We start from the raw sequence: 17,951 nt of genomic DNA on the forward strand, positions 1-17,951 counted from the left end.
ACGTAAGACATATTATTGTGGCACTAATATATCTCCATAGCTTTCATTAAACCCACAACACAAACACAAGGAACACAGACATTTTTCTTAACTTTCAAAAAAAAACTATTTATTTTACTTTATTTTGAAATATAATTATATTTCATGCTTCCGTGTTAAACTGAATTCCGTTGAAGCAAACATTAAAAAAATATCTCAAGAAACGACCGAATTAAGAAGCTCCAGTAGGCTTCCGTAGGTACGTCCGCACTAAGGCACCTGACATATTTTGACACGTGCCTGTAGTGCATGAGGTCACGCTTGGATTGTGGATCCGCCTCTTCTGAACGTTTCGATGACGCTGATTTGTCATGTGCGGTCAAGGTCGTTCTACATGGAGAGTGATGTCGATAGTATTACTAGGCTAAATGGATTTATTCCGCGAACGATGAACATTAAATAGGTAATTAGACAGAATATGTTGTAATGAAAGATATCTTTAATAATGCTTGCATGATATTATGAGAGCTACACCTCGTTGCAAAAGCCAATAATATTAATGTCTAGATTATTAACTGTCCACAGCACTGACCAATGACCATTCGTTGGCCAGGTATAAACATGGCCGATGATAAACACGGACATATGTATTTTCAAGTTCAGTTTTCAACCTTTAGTCATAATGCTGTACAAAATGTAGTGCTTAGGCTAGCGTTTTTTTAGTTACATAACCACAAAATCGAAAGATAGAAAGATCGAGATATATAATGTTTCATAAGATCAAAAATCTTGTGACATTCTGACGAGAGTCTTGTAACTGTTCAATCAGCACTTCTCCTTATTTTTGATCTGTAACACAAAATCAATGAATTCTAAACGTGATTTCAAGGAGAGAGACAATACCTCAGGTATGATTTACAATGTCAGATGGACATTGAATTTTGAAATTGAAACAAGTAATACTGTATTCATATGTATTAGGCGCAAATCGTATAATCTTTATTTAAAGTCGGACATGGAATATGATAATAGTATTTGATATAAGTATACAAATACCGTATGTTAGGGCTGAAACGATTCACCGAAATATCGATACTGTTCAATATAAACCCTCGATTCAATGTTCAATTCATTGCCTCGATTTTCGATTCGATACATTTATTACAAACTGGTTCAGTAAAATACATCAGGTTTGGCCTGTAATGATTATTTTTACCTGCATGGGAGACAAAATAGTGTCAAATAACGTTCAGACTGTTGTTTACTTCAAGAGTCTTACGAAAATAATAATACACTTGACTTCATCAGTTTAAACTACAGAGCCAACATGCATCTTACCATTTGGCAGTTTGGAAACATTTTGCTTTTAAAATTATGAATGTGAATCTTGGTAAATAAATTTTTCTTCTATGTAATTATTGGTTTCTTCTGTAAATTGTATCGTATTGAAAGTATTGAATCGTGGCATAAGTATTGCAATATGTATCGTATCGTGAAGGGGGCGTATCGTTTCAGCCCTACCGTATGTGGTTGTTTTGGAATAGCTGCAATAATATGTATATATGTAGCCCTCTCAATTTTTTTTATTCTGACCTTTTCGGGAGAGGGCTACAATATTCAACAAGATCTTCGTTATGGTGCAAAATATTTCTATGAATAACCTATGATAAGCTCTGTGTATTTTTCTCAAATGTTGTTTACACTAAAAAAAGAATACCAACTTTGCGCTTGGACTTGTCTGATAAACGTGTTTTTCATTAAATATTATGGACGATGTTCAAAATTCTTCATCTGCTCCGCCATTTTTGTTATCGTGAGATCTACTCGTAAGTGGATCTACTGAAAATATAAAACATTGACATTCAGTGCGAAAATGTTGTTGTTCAGGCCACTATTAAAAAATTGTTTGTTGGGACCCTCTCAAAAGGTTGCAGAACCAAAAAAATTTTATTGGTCCAACAGCGATGTTTTTTTTTTTTTTTTTGGTTATTGTCCGGTGCGGAACAGAACCGAGTTCGAGCTGGATTTTAGCCGTCCGAGTCAGTAAAGCGCTTGACAGTCACCTTGCTTTGCTTCAAGTGCTTCCTTGATGGTTTGTTTCAAAATGTCCGACCTGAAGAGGACAAAATCGTACACAACTTTATGCGTAAATATAGAGTTTAAAAACTCAAAGGAACGAAGCAAAGCCAATCATAAGACTGCTTGAGTTTGACACGGATTCAACTGCGGCTGACGAACGTAGACACAACATAGAGCACATGTCGAAGTACATATCTATTAAATTTATTTTCTCAAACCAAGCCATTATAACATACACGATGCTTGCAGTGCCTGGTTAACAGTTCATGCAGAAATGTATCTAACATTTATTTTCAAAGCTTTTCTTAGAATTTGAAAAAAGATACAAAATCCATATTGTTTTCAATGTTTTAGACTGCTACTTTACATTTTATACCCAAGAAAAACTTTGAAATAAAATCCACTCATCATGCTTTTATGTTACTGAGCAGTACTTATATATTTCATTTAGAAATTTCAAATCTACATAAAACAGTTGTCACACTAGTTCCATGTGTCAGACATGTTCAATGGAATATATAACACTGCATGCCTACTAGCATAAAGCAGAGGATGACTAAGAACTAAAGGGTGCATACACAGAACAATACAAAAGTGCAAAGCAAAACTAATTCTTATTTATAAAGTGGTGCAAAGTGGTGTACTGATGAATAGTGATGTTATATACAAAAGCAGATATATAAATTTGATAGAACTGAATATGATAAGGCTGGCACATATGTACATTTAAAAGCATATTTAATTAATGACAAAGAACTTAGCTAATGAAGAGATATAATATAGCAAACAAAATATACAGATATATGTAGACGATGTACAAAAAATTCCAGCAGCACTGACATATGTGGGAGAAAAAATTTAATGCACGAAAAAAAAATTAATCCTGACCAAAAAAAAAAAGCCTATACCTACCTACCCATCATCAAAGGGGTAGGGTAGGCAAACGCCCAACAAACAATTTTTTAATAGTGGCCTCAACATGGACTTAGCCATTCCTACAGAGAAAGGAAAGTCATATGGTGGCCAAAAAAATTACACCCTGCTGGTCACTGTTTAACTTAATATCAAATTTAAACCTTTTCAATACTGACAAAATCACTTTCTCCTCTAAACTCGTACATTGATATAAACACTACCTTATATAGGCATTTGACAATTGTAAGTTTAGCTGCAGTACATCAAATGAATAGAGAAATTGTTAAAAACAGTAGAATAGTCTCACAAATCATAAGTTGCAAATTGTAAATTTATATATTGACTAAGAAACATATAATATCAACGTTGTTTAAGTAAAGAAAACCAGCAAATATTTAGAAATGTTTAGAAAGATTGAAAATGTTGCAGGAGTGATGAATCACTCGTGCATCTGCACCATTATGGAGATCCTAAGGAGATGATTCGGAGAGGGCTACATTATGGCAGCTAGTTTTGGAAATGTTGCTTGTGATCCTCTTTTTAGTCTGTGCAGTAATTCTGTATCAAATATAAAGTGTATTGTGAAGGTTAGAAAATATCTTCTGATAGAAAATGAATCTTCAGTATACAGTGCTCCCTTGATTTATTGCCAACTTTTGTTCAAGACCAATGTGGGCAATAAAATGGAGGTGGCAATATTGTGGACGAATTCACTGGTACTGACAATTCACTGAGCAGTCAAAAGAAATTCAGCTATGTAATTTACTTGGGCTACATTCTGTATAAACATAAAGATAATCTTTAGTTTTCTTTAGCTATTATTATACGCCGGTCGTTAGACAGGACATATTATGTTATGGTGCTGTCTTTCTGGCTGGCTGTCCGAGGTCATGTTTTCTATACTCTTTTCCATAACAGATGCATGTGAAAGGTGAAGATAACAAATAGTGATCAATTTCATAACACCTATAATCAATACAAAATAGAGAGTTGGGCAAACACTGAACCCATGATATACCAGAGATGGGATCAGGTGCCTTGTTGGAGTAAGCATCCCCTGTTGACAAGTCACATCTGCTGTGAGCCCTCTATCTTGATTTGGTAAATGAAGTTGTCCGTAGTCAAAATCAGTGTGCCAAGAATGGCTTTTAATGGTTACAAATTCTCCCTCAAGAAGCATAAGAATGAGTTTGCTTTTCAGCTAGATTGGTGCACCATGACCAGCTTTATGACTGAAAGTAGGTCACACAGTTTTCCGTACTTTTTTTCGTTATGGATTCAGATATTGCCCTGAGATTTAGTATCAATCTTCCTCTTGGAGGAATACAAGTTCAGTTTGCAAGTTCAGTTTGCATTTCAGCTGGATTGATCCATCCGTTGGTGACCTAGTTTAGGGATTAAACTAGGTCAAACAGTTATTGTCCTGAAATTTAGTCACAATCCTCCACTTGATACAAATTCAGTTTGCATTTCAGCTGGATTGATCAATCCGTCGGTGACCTAATTTTGGGCTTAAACTAGGTCAAACAGTTTTCCGAACATTTTTTATTACGGATAAATATATTGCCCTGAAATTTAGTCACAAGCTTCCTCTTGGAGAAATATAAGTTCAGTTTGCATTTCAGCTGAATTGGTTTGTCCACATGTGACCTACTTTAGGGCTAAAAGTAAGTCTAACAGTTTTCCGGACATCTTTTCATTACGGATTCAGATATTGCCCTGAAATTTAGTCACAAGTTCCCCCTTAGAGAAATACAAGTTCACTTTGCATTTAAGTGGGATTGGTGCTGCTTAGGGCTAAAAATAGGTCAAACAGTTTTCCAGATTATATTTCATTATGGAAATTTTGTCACAACCTCCCTCTCGGAGAAATACATAATCATGCAGTTCACATTTCAACTTGATTGCATTATTATTGGTTCACCGTGACCTAATTTAGGACTGGTTATAAGGTCAAAAAGTTTCCTGGACTTTTTCTCGTAATGGATACAGATATTGCAACCTCCCTTTCAGAGAAATACATAATCAGTTCACATGTCAAATAGATTGGTGCACCACGACCTACTTTAAAGCTTTTTTATTCAGAATGTGTGTTATATCAATTCAGAGTGCATAATGTGTTTACAGGTTGAAATTCACTGTACGACGGGCATATGTTGTGGTAGTTGTTAGTAGTTAACTTACCACTTGAATACTTAGTCCAGCTCATCACACTTCACAGGAAGTACAGGTGTGATAACTGATGGGTGCTAGGTAATTTGCATTATCATTGAGGGTAAACCCAATAGAATTTGACCATTTGTTTGTGAAAATCAGTGGCATATGGCATTATGCAGGTTGGCATTATAATGGGAGTGTTAATTAACACAGGGGAAAATCCTGTCTTTAGGATTTCTGGCAATAAAGGGGGTTGGCATTATAATGGGGGACAATATATCAAGAGAACATGGTAGTACAGTATAGTTAGCAATTTTTACATTGGTTTTTTTATAAAGTTTCTGAGGCATGAATATTCACAACCCCTTTGATAGTCAGTAGACACACGTACAGTTGGAATGTTGAAACTGCATGCAGACTGCATGTTTTCATTTTTGGATGTCCCAAATGCTGTATGTTTCAAGAAATTTTCATTTAAAAACTTCTTTGGCAATGCTATTGATATGAGGATTCTCCTTTAAAACCCATTCATTTCTGATACAAGATCAGTAATAAAAACAACATAACACACTAAATGGACTAACAACGACACGCAGCAGCATTTAATGTTGTAACAATACAACGTACTATGATTATATAAATGTAAATACAAATTAGTATTAGTATAAAATATAAACGTGTTGTCTGCTCTATACGTGTCGTCCTAAACTGATTTTACATCGTTACTCGATTAAAACCGGTTCTATTGAACCGCATGACTGAACATACCTATACAGGTATTCAAATTGAAAACTTGAAATATCCGGAATAATCCATTCATTATAATTACCAAGTAGAAATTGATTTCTGTCTAATTTGTTCCTCAAACGAAAGAAATCACATTTATTTTTGCTCAGTAACAAAGAAAGAGAGGGGAAGATTGAAGATCCAAAATCTTCACCCAAGAAATTTAGGGCTGAAACGATATGCCCCCTTCATAATACGATACATATTGCAATTGCCACGATTCATTACTTTCAATACGATACAATTTACAGAAAAAACCAATGATAGCATTGAGAGAAAAAATTAATTACCAAGATCTACATTCATAATTTTAAGGTAGTACTCTACATCGTCATAATGGCTGACTTCCTTTAAAAACATGGATGAAAAAATCGATATCAGCAATATTTGTCTTTTCCTTTTCCATTTAAATACCTAGCCGAGTAGCTCAGTGGGTTTGAATACCGACTGCTGAACTGTGGGTCGCAGGTTCAAGTCCAGCAGGGGTTTTAAATTTTTTTTAGATTACCTACTACTAAAACTGTATTTTTTGACTAAATAAAGTAAATTTGAAAATTTTCAACTTCAAAATATTGTTGTACATATCCTCCACTTTTCATCTACATCAAATTTCTCTGGTGTAGCATACCTCCTTAAAAGCAAAACGTTTCCAAATTGCCAAACAGTAAGATGCATATTGGCTCTGTAATTTAAACTGATGAAGTTCATTATCATTTTCGTTAGACTCAAGGCAAACAACAGTCTGAACGTTATTTGACATTATTTTTTTCCTCATGCAGATAAAAATTATAAGTATACAGGCCAAGCCTGATGTATTTTACTGAACCAGTTTGTATTAAACATATCGAACCGAAAATCGAAGCAGTGAATCGAACATTGAATCGAGGGTTTATATTGAACAGTATCGATATTTTGATGAATTGTTTCAGCCCTACCAAGAATATAAGACTCTCTTATGAAATATAAGGTAATTCCACTCGAGGATTGCAAAAAAGATGTAAAACGTGAGGTTTCACTAATAGTTTTACAGTTTTTTGCAACCTGAGGGTGGAATTACTTTCATATTTCAAGGCTACTCCTAAGAAAGTTAATTTTACTCTCATATCTTTAATTAATGTTTGTTTTTCTTGTGCCCAGTGATGCCATATTGAGAATTTTCAAATTGATAAATAAAAATGACCCCAGAAACAAATTCAATGACCTTACTTTTGGCAACTACATTACTGGCAGTGAAATCAACGAAGTAGTGTTTGATTGAATAATATTAGAGTTATGTAAGGAATGACTTTAATTCTGGGGCGAGTATAACCTGGTTTGGGTCAGTTTATGCTTTATAATCGGCGAAGCTTTAGGCTTTAGGCCTAAACAAATATCAGGATGAAGACTGACACCATCTGGTCAACATCTGGGGAATGTGCAGTGCAAAGTCATCTGATCTTCTACTGAATCCCAGTTAGACCTAATCAAAACATTTTCATTTCAAAGGAGCATTATGATACTGATATGAAATTATGAAATGTACAGATAAATAAGTATCAAGTTCATGGGGGTGGGTGGGGGGTTATTTAATGAATCGCACAATTTTTAGCCGAGTTGCAACGAAGTTGAACTCGGCTATTAGTTTGGTGATGCGGGCGGGCGGTTGGGCGTGAACAATTGGTTTCCGGATGATAACTCGAAAAGTTTACAATCTAATCAAATGAAATTTTGATATATTGTTGGGTATTATTAAGGAAGACCCCTATTGATTTTAGAGAAAAAAGGTCAAGGTCACAGTGACCGAATATAGAATGAAAATTTCAGAAAAATTTGGTTTCCAGATGATAACTCAGAAAGTTTAAATCCTAATCAAATGAAACTTTGATATATTGTTGGGCACCAGGTAAGGAAGACTCCTATTGCTTTTGGAGAAAAAGGGTCAAAGGTCAAGGTCACAGTGACCGAATATAGAATGAAAATTTCAGAAAAATTTTGTTTCCGGATGATAACTCATAAAGTTTAAATCCTAATGAAATGAAACTTTGACATATTGTTGGGTACCAGGTTAAGAAGACCCCTATTGATTTTGGAGAAAAAAAGTCAAAGGTCAAGGTCACAGTGACCAAATATAGAATGAAAATTTCAGAAAAATTTGGTTTCCGGATGATAACTCATAAAGTTTAAATCCGAATCAAATGTTTCTTAAAGATATTGTTATGTACCAGGTAAGGAAGACCCCTATTGATTTTGGAGAAAATAGGTCAAAGGTCAAGGTCACCGTGATGGAAAATAGATTTAAAATTCAAACAAATTTTGGTTACCGGAGGATGACTTGAAAATTTTTAATTTGAATCAAATGAAACTTGGATATATTGTTGGATACCAGCAAAGCAAGGCCCCTATTGATTTTGGAGAAAAAGGTCAAAGGTCAAGGTCACAGTGACCAAAAATAGATTGAAAACTTCAGACAAATATGGTTTCTGGACAGTAACTCGAAAAGTTTAAAACTGAAATTAGTTCTTTACAATTATAAATATGCCACATCATTCCTGACTTTACAATGTATCCCATGCAACTCGGCTTATGCACCCCTGGATGCATATATTGATTTTTTTCACTTACTGTAAATTAGAAGAAATTAAGAAATTCTGTCAGTAATTTAAAGTGACTGTATTTTGAAGGTTTCATAGAAAGTCATTAAATCCAAAGTTTACTGCAAATGTTTATAGATATGATCGTCGTTGAACATCATTTTACCTTCAAAGACAATGCTTGTGTTTGATCCCCTCCTCTAAAAATAAAAGAAATGTTGAATTCAACAACTGATGATTACACTAATGGGAATTCTAAACACTCAAATGATTGAAAGCCTTGTGAATAATTGCGAGAGAATGATATATATTTTATTTACCACATTGAAAATAACTTAGACAAAATAAAACAGTCTTAACTATTCTCTGCATAATTACAGTAATGGTAATTTTATTTAATTAAGTTCAGTGTTTCATTCTTGAAAGCATATTCCTTATGAAACATTGAAAATTAAGTATGATTCTTTGAAAACAGAGAAAATTGTTCTTTTATGCAGTAAAAGATGTTTTTCCAACTACATACAAGCACATGCTAATCAAAGAGTGACAACTCTTATAATATTATTCTACAGATTACTTTACATTATTGTGAAGAGAAACTCAGAATTAGAGTACAGTAAGCCATAATTTCTAATCAACATTTATTAATTAACAGGGATGATACTCCTGTCACTTCCATCTACAACTTCTAAAAGTTTTAATAGTACTGAACTCTTGGTTATCTTTGAAGACCTCTATTAGAGTTTAGGACATTTACTTTAGAGTTTAGGACATCACAGAGGGGTGTTTTACTTTAGAGTTTAGTACATTACAGAGGGGTGTTTTACTTTAGATTAGAGTTTAGGACATTACAGAGGGGTGTTTTACTTTAGAGTTTAGGACATTATAGAGGGGTGTTTTACTTTAGAGTTTAGGACATTACAGAGGAGTGTTTTACTTTAGAGTTTAGTACATTACCATGATTACAGAGGGGTGTTTTACTTTAGAGTTTAGGACATTACAGAGGGGTGTTTTACTTTAGAGTTTAGTACATTACCATGATTACAGAGGGGTGTTTTACTTTAGAGTTTAGGACATTACAGAGGGGTGTTTTACTTTAGAGTTTAGTACATTACAGAGGGGACTGTTTTACTTTAGAGTTTAGTACATTACAGAGGAGTGTTTTACTTTAGAGTTTAGGACATTACAGAGGGGTGTTTTACTTTAGAGTTTAGGACATTACAGAGGGGTGTTTTACTTTAGAGTTTAGGACATTACAGAGGGGTGTTTTACTTTAGAGTTTAGGACATTACAGAGGAGTGTTTTACTTTAGAGTTTAGGACATTACAGAGGGGTGTTTTACTTTAGAGTTTAGTACATTACAGAGGGGTGTTTTACTTTAGAGTTTAGTACATTACAGAGGAGTGTTTTACTTTAGAGTTTAGTACATTACAGAGGGGACTGTTTTACTTTAGAGTTTAGTACATTACAGAGGAGTGTTTTACTTTAGAGTTTAGGACATTATAGAGGGGTGTTTTACTTTAGAGTTTAGTACATTATAGAGGGGTGTTTTACTTTAGAGTTTAGGACATTACAGAGGGGTGTTTTACTTTAGAGTTTAGGACATTACAGAGGGGTGTTTTACTTTAGAGTTTAGTACATTACAGAGGAGTGTTTTACTTTAGAGTTTAGTACATTACAGAGGGGTGTTTTACTTTAGAGTTTAGTACATTACAGAGGGGTGTTTTACTTTAGATTAGAGTTTAGGACATTACAGAGGGGTGTTTTACTTTAGAGTTTAGTACATTATAGAGGGGTGTTTTACTTTAGAGTTTAGGACATTACAGAGGGGTGTTTTACTTTAGAGTTTAGTACATTACAGAGGGGTGTTTTACTTTAGAGTTTAGTACATTACAGAGGGGTGTTTTACTTTAGAGTTTAGGACATTACAGAGGGGTGTTTTACTTTAGAGTTTAGTACATTACAGAGGGGTGTTTTACTTTAGAGTTTAGTACATTACAGAGGGGTGTTTTACTTTAGAGTTTAGTACATTACAGAGGGGTGTTTTACTTTAGAGTTTAGGACATTACAGAGGGGTGTTTTACTTTAGAGTTTAGTACATTACAGAGGAGTGTTTTACTTTAGAGTTTAGTACATTACAGAGGGGTGTTTTACTTTAGAGTTTAGGACATTACAGAGGGGTGTTTTACTTTAGAGTTTAGTACATTACAGAGGAGTGTTTTACTTTAGATTAATAGTGAATGGGGAAACCATCAAAGTCCAACAAACCCAATCATATAATTTGAGAAATAAATAATAATAATAAATAAATAACACAAGACACAAACAATTGCAACATCAATAGATTACAAGATGCAAATAAATGAAAACTTCTGGGCATTACAACTTTTAACACAGGCATATAGAACTGTCACATTAGAAATGATGGCCAGATTTACTTCAATTTTCATAGGGATAGGCATGCACTGTGCAAATTTCAGCCAACCCAATATTTGTAAACAAAAGTTTGGTTAGTTGGGTAGGTTAGTTGTGATTAATGTAAATTTACATACAGTTTAATGATATTATTTTTAGTTAGTTGTGACTAATGACTTTTTCCAACAATTTCATAAATTCCAAGAATTAAAATATAATTAATTCTACATTCCAATAATACTGTTTCAAGATATTTTTGTAGAAACGATCGAGATAGCTAGAACACAAGTAAAATGTCACGAAAAATGGTATATTATTGAAAGGATCAATTAAAGGCAGAATTACATTATAATCCTATTAAGTTATTAAGTTTATGTTACTAGATGAACCTAGTGTGATAATGATATTGGGGAAAAAAAACCTATACTTTAGCGATATTATTTATGATAAGAGGTAGTATTGCATGGTATTTCAATGTATTGAAATACCGGTACTAGTGAATGACTTTAAGGAATAATAAAAAACTATGGATGTATATAATTAAGAAATAAATTTTGAAAATACATGTGGGTATGCTTTACGCAGGCATATTTCAAAAAGCATGTTAGAACTTCATGAAAAGTATGATGGCGTGAAGAATTGCAGTTCATACCCTCGTGTATTTCCCAAAATTAAATTTATTTTTCATATAATATGCACATTCTACTTTCATTTCTGTCAGAATTCCTAGCTGTTAAAATAGAGGTACTATTATCAAGATTCATAGTTTCATACATGCATTTTTCATTACTGCAACATGTACATTCATGAGGAAATGCATGGCTATTAATAATTACAATTTGTAGAGATATCAAAGGCAATGGAAATATTCTCATATGAATGTTCACCTCACTGTTGAGGTGTACATTAAGCTAGCAATTAAGCACTACAAAAGATGCAATGCAGGGTGTCCCCATAGAATTTGGACACTAACTTAACTTTGAATAAAGCAAGGCAACCCCAAAGCAGGCTCTCCCCTAAAGCTGTGGACGCTAACATCTTTTGCATACCATAGATTCCTAAATATATGCAAGGAATTTATTTTAGTGTAATTTTGCGAGATTTAGCATCATTCGCAAAATAAAAATACTTGCTTTTATTTTTATATATTGCTAATATGCATGTATGTAAAAACCCTTGACCAAGAGGCCACTCGCAAATTCTTGTTCTCGCGATTTGACTTCTACCAGTCATTTCACGATATTAAGTACTGTCATAAGATAAGGAATATACAGTAAAGCACGCAAGGCACTCCTAAAACAGGCTGTCCCTGGTTGTCGTCCGTCGTGGTCGTGCGTTAACAATTGAACATTTTTAACTTCTTTTTAAGAACTACTTGTCCAATTCTTTTCAAATTTCGTATGAAGTATCATTGGGACAAGAGGGACATAAATTTTGAATTTCAGGACTCCAGCACCCCTGGGGCCCGAGGGGTGGGGAAAAACTGCCCAAAATTTACCAATTTTTAAAAAATCTTCTTCTCAAGAACCATGCACACATGTAATAAAAACTAAATGCATAGTGGTATGTAGAGCAGGAAGGTCTCTACCAAAATTGTAAATTTCATGATTCTTGGGGTTAGGGTCTCTGACCCCAGGGCGGGGCCAAACTTGTTATATAGTGTTTATATGTAAAGCACTTAAATTACATCTTCTTTAGTGCTATTGATACTAAATTGAAAGTAAATAGATATTTAGAAAGAACAGGTAGTCCTTTACCAAAATTGTAAATTTGATTATTCCAGGGTAGGGGTTTTGGTATCAGGATGGGGCCAAAATGGTCAGTTATTAAGTGTGTGAATAATTATAGACATTTTTAACTTCTTCTTGATAACTATCATTGTAATTCTTTTCAAATTTGGTATGAAACATATTTGGAACAAGGGGAACATAAATTGTAAATTTCAGGATTCCTACAACCCTAGGGCCATGGCAAAAACTGCCCTGAAATAAATTTTTTTAAAAAATCTTCTTCTCAAGAACCACACACATGTAATAAAAACTAAATACATAGTGATGTAGAGCAGGAAGGTCTCTACCAAAATTGTAAATTTCATGATCCCTGGGTTAGGGGTTCAGACCCCAGGGCCAAACTTGGTATATAGTGTTTATGTGTAAAATTCACTTATTAATAGATAACATTTTCTTTAGTGCTTTTGATACTAAATTGAAACTGAAATGTACAGAGCAGGTAGTCTTTTACCAAAGTTGTGAATTTGATTTTCCCCAGAGTAAGGGTTTTGACCCCATGGTTGGGGCAAACTTAGTATATAGTATTTATGTGTAAGTTTGCTGATACTGTATAAAATCTAAATGCATACTTAGGAATAGCAGAAAAGGATGTACAAAAAATGGTGAATTTCACAACCCAGGATTATGACTTTAGGATGAGTCCAAATTAGTCATATCTTTTGATGTTTTAATGTTAATACACCTATTATTTAAAGCCTTTCATCAGTGTATGCACTTTTGAGGGCAGTGAAGTTTTAAGAACACATCTTGTTTTATACTGTTGCTGAACATTAGAATTTAGCTTAGATATTCAGAACAGGAATTTTTTTTCAAGATTTCATAGCCCATAAAAGTAGTGATACTTTTTCACTAGTATTCAGGTGACCGATAAGGCCTGTGGGCCTCTTGTTTTGATGCAAAATTTTTATTTTGGCATCGGAGATTAGCAGGTTAGTAAGAAGTTTGTAATTTAGATGCATAGTGTTTTTAGCTCACCTGTGCTGAAAGCTCAAGTGAGCTTTTCTGATCATCTGTTGTCCGTCGTGTAGCGCTGTCTGTCAGTCTGAAAACATTTTACATTTTCGACTTCTTCTCAAGAACCACTAAGCCAGAAGAGATGAGATTTACATGAAAGCTTGCTGACATAGTGCAGATTCAAGTTTGTTATAAACATGGCCCCCGGGGGTAGGATGGGGCCACAGTAGGGGATCAAAATTTTACTTACAAATATATAGGGAAAATCATTAAAAATCTTCTGATGAAAAATCATCATGCCAGAAAAGTTTACATTTACATGAAAGCTTCCTGACATATAGTGCAGATTCAATTTTGTAAAAATCATAGCCCACGGGAGTAGGTTCAAGGGCCACAAAAGGGATCAAAGTTTTACATGCAAATATATAGGAAAAATCTTTAAATATGAGCCAAGGTGACTCAGGTGAGTGATGTGGCCCATGGGCCTCTTGTTTTTTGTTTTTTTTTAATTCAATGCACATTGTAAAAAAAACCCATACATTTCTCAAACACTGGGAAAGTTCAAGGTACAGTGCAGTTGTTAATTTTCAATTTTCAATGTATGATTCTGAGTGTGTCTATAATAAACCATCTAAGAACATGCAAAGTCACTACATAATTTGATCTCAGGTGCGAGCTTGTCTCTGAAACAAAAGTGTTTGTCTGAATGTTTGTTATAAGGGATGATAGCCTGGAATTCTGAGAACCTCCTTCATGTTTTGTATTAAAATAACCTGAAATATAAGAACTTTACCTGTCAACTCTTTCTGGAAGCATTGTTTTTAGCTCACCTGAGCTGAAAGCTCAAGTGAGCTTTTCTGATCGCTTTTTGTCCATCGTCTGTCCGTCTGTCTGTTAAACTTTTCACATTTTCGACTTCTTCTCCAGAACCACTGGGCCAATTTCAACCAAACATGGCCAAAAACATCCTTGGGTGAAGGGCTTTCAAGTTTGTTCAAATGAAGGGGCATGTCCATTTCAAAGGGGAGATAATCACAAAAATGCAAAAATAGGGTGGTGTCATTTAAAAATCTTCTTCTCAAGAACCACTGGGCCAGAAGAGCAGTAGGGGATCAAAATTTTACTTACAAATATATAGGGAAAATCATTAAAAATCTTCTGATGAAAAATCATCATGCCAGAAAAGTTTACATTTACATGAAAGCTTCCTGACATATAGTGCGGATTCAATTTTGTAAAAATCATAGCCCAGGGGAGTGGTTGGGGCCACAAAAGGGATCAAAGTTTTTCACACTTAGATGCCTCATGATCAGCCTTTTTTTTTAATATCAAGACTTTTGACTGAGTGACCTTTACTTTGGACTTTGACCTACTTTTCATAAAAATTTAATCTTGGCTGTATTATTTGAACCAATTAAGGGGGATAGAGCTTTGATGATGTTACACATGTAAATTCCTCATCATTAGGCCTTTCAATTGGTACTGAGACTTTTGACCTTGTAGTATTGGTACAAATGTATATAAAATTCCCCCAAAAATAATGGACTTGTAAATTTTCTATTATGTCCAAAAGTTGAAGTACATGTATAAAATACTAAATATCAGTTGTTGGGTTTTTTTTTCACTTCAAGTCTGGTGTCCAATTTCTGCATTGTTCGCGAGCATTTCTGAATTGAGGAAAATGAATTAACTTAAATTTCATAACTAGATTGGTTTAAGAAATAAAGCTATTTGTTGTAATTATAAGTATATAGGGCATGATGAACTGTGTGTGAGCATGCAGTGTTGACTGGTGTTTAAGGTATTCAATATGATGAAAGTAAAATACATCAAATTCACATGACAGGTAGATGATTGGTAGCTGCTCAATTTGCACTCAAACCTTTTTGGAAGAGTTATCCACCATTGATAAAAATAAGAAAAATCTTATTTTCTAAAAATTCTATGGTAAATGATTAACTAAATTATTTCATTTTTCAAGAAAAGAAAGTTTATGGAACTTTATATATACCAAGAGATTGTGGTGAACATATAATTTCTTTCAAAAATATTTTAATAAAACATGCTCTTTCCATAGACTTACTTATCAATGTATAGTTCGAGGGGAAATAAATCAAGCATTAATCAAAATTTTGGAAATTCCTATGGTGAATTACTTTTGTTTGATAAATTAAACCTTTCAAAGTAATATACCATGATTACAAAAAAAAAAACACCCATCGATTTATTAATTATGAATGTGCAATTTTTCCTTGTGTTAATCAACATAAATCATATGTGTATAATTATACCTGGGATTTCAATTAATTCATGTACATCATAGTATATCATCTATTGACTGTATTTGAACACCTTGAACAATAAGGGATTTTCGAGTTTTTCCGTTTGGTGCATATTTTGTGTTTTAGAATGTACCTTTAAGTCATGTGATTTTGGCGATTTTTAATAGGCATGCTTTAAAATTCTTCCAGTTTAGCTAACAATGATACGAAAGCCCAGAAGGCTCAGGTTGTTGAACTTAGTCTATTTGGAAATTAATATTCTATGGAGGGTACATAATTTGTCCGCCCAACTCCTCCCACAGTTTTCAAGTGAGGACCATCTTATTTTGTGGAGTGTTTGTATGGGTATTGAAGATGTGCTTCTAGGGAAGGATTTTGATTTTCTTCCATTTTAAAAAAAATTACAGGTTGTTGAACTTGGTCCATTTTGAGGAAATCTCGATTTTTAAGCTAAAACCCTTTGTTCATATGAAAGTTTGTCACAGCCTCATGATGGCTGATACTACCTGAAGCAAAGTTATACAAATTCTAGCACAAGAAAAACACCCTATGTAAGCATTTCACGGGCGTATTATGTACCGTTTGCGGTAACTCTTGTTATAAATTCATACCCTCACTGGGTATTAAGATTATTCAATTCAAAGGCTTATTTTGAGTTATTTCGGCCTTTTGGGGTAGGCAAGACATTGTGACATGCATCAGAGAAATTTTGAACAAAAATAATTAAATCAACTCAAGTTACTAAGGCTATTCGGATGATGATGGGGGGGGGGGGGGGGGGGGGGGGGGGGGGCTGAACCCATGCGCCTGTGTCATTGTTAACTCAAACATGTACAGTTATCTTCATGTAAAATAAATTATAAGAATATGATCATTCAAGCAGAAAAAAATTGTTTACGGGTAAACCTATAGATTAATCTAAAATCAGAATCCATTGCTACGGGGTACGTGTCATCAGTTTGATTCATGTAACCTTCGATACCATTTCGATTAAAGTGTACGTACTATTTTAGGTGTACTCGACCTTGTTCCACCCCCTCTCCGCTTTCTATGAACCTGACTTTCTACAGGCCTGTTTGCATATAATGAGATGAGTTATAATGTCGAAATATTGCCCATAATATGAATCAGTGGGATAAGATAATCTTTAAAACATGGGTAGATTATTTTTCTGTTGTAATGACACATGAAGTTAAGCTTCCTGGTCCCTAAAAAATGTAAATATAGATCGGAGGGAAATATTTTTTCATGATTCGAATTTCCTCTATTGTTTATATATAATAGATAAGTACTTGACCCAAACACCCACAGCCTAATACGGCCCTGTCTGCATGCTAAGCATATACATCATAACATTTGTAGTTTTAAAAGAAATGTTTTGTTGTTTGGTAAACATATTAGAAGTCATAAGCTTTCTGTTATATTTTAAGTTTATATGCATGTACTCTCTACCCTTTAATCTATTGTGACCTACATTTTGATTGGTTAATTTGGATTTTGAATTTCGAAATTCGAATCTCGTATTCTGAATTTCGAATCTCGTATTTTGAATTTTGAATCTCGAATGAGCCTTCTGGGCTTAATTTTGTACAATGAGACGATTTCGTTCATTTATTGTACTTACTGGTTTTGATACCGATTTTAAGAACTGGTGTCATCATGGCAGAGGGATGTAATACAGATTTACGCAAGAGCGCCTAGCTAGGGGAAACAAGCATGTAGCGCATTGGTTTTCAGGGAGGAGGGGGTGTAGTCAGAGAAGATGTCTTCACAATATATAAAATTGACAGGAATAAATAAGTAAATAATTTAGTATCAAAACAAACAAAACATAACATGTTCTTTTGACTTATTCAAAATATTTCAAGTTCCAAATACATGGAGAAGTGTATCATATATATTGCCTCAGAAAATTTTCCCCGAACTCCAATTATTTGAATTTTGGGGAGAACACATGGATTCACTTCATATAACTTTAAAATTGCATTTGTAGTATTCTTTTCTGCCGCCATATAAAAGTCGGG

At 34.0% G+C, this 17,951-nt stretch overlaps 1 protein-coding gene across 2 annotated transcripts in view; it reads left to right on the forward strand.

Moving 5' to 3' along the window:
• The first annotated feature begins 295 nt into the window (after window positions 1-295).
• The window catches only part of LOC125647972 (protein cycle-like), an 82,677-nt gene continuing 65,021 nt past the window's right edge, over window positions 296-17,951 (forward strand). For both annotated transcript variants that reach the window (XM_048874852.2, XM_048874853.2), the window contains exon 1: window positions 296-442. The gene's annotated coding sequence lies outside the window, so the exon portion shown is untranslated. The remainder of the gene's footprint in view (window positions 443-17,951) is intronic.

The sequence above is a fragment of the Ostrea edulis genome, chromosome 6, assembly GCF_947568905.1.
Source record: "Ostrea edulis chromosome 6, xbOstEdul1.1, whole genome shotgun sequence".
Lineage (NCBI taxonomy): Eukaryota > Metazoa > Mollusca > Bivalvia > Ostreida > Ostreidae > Ostrea > Ostrea edulis.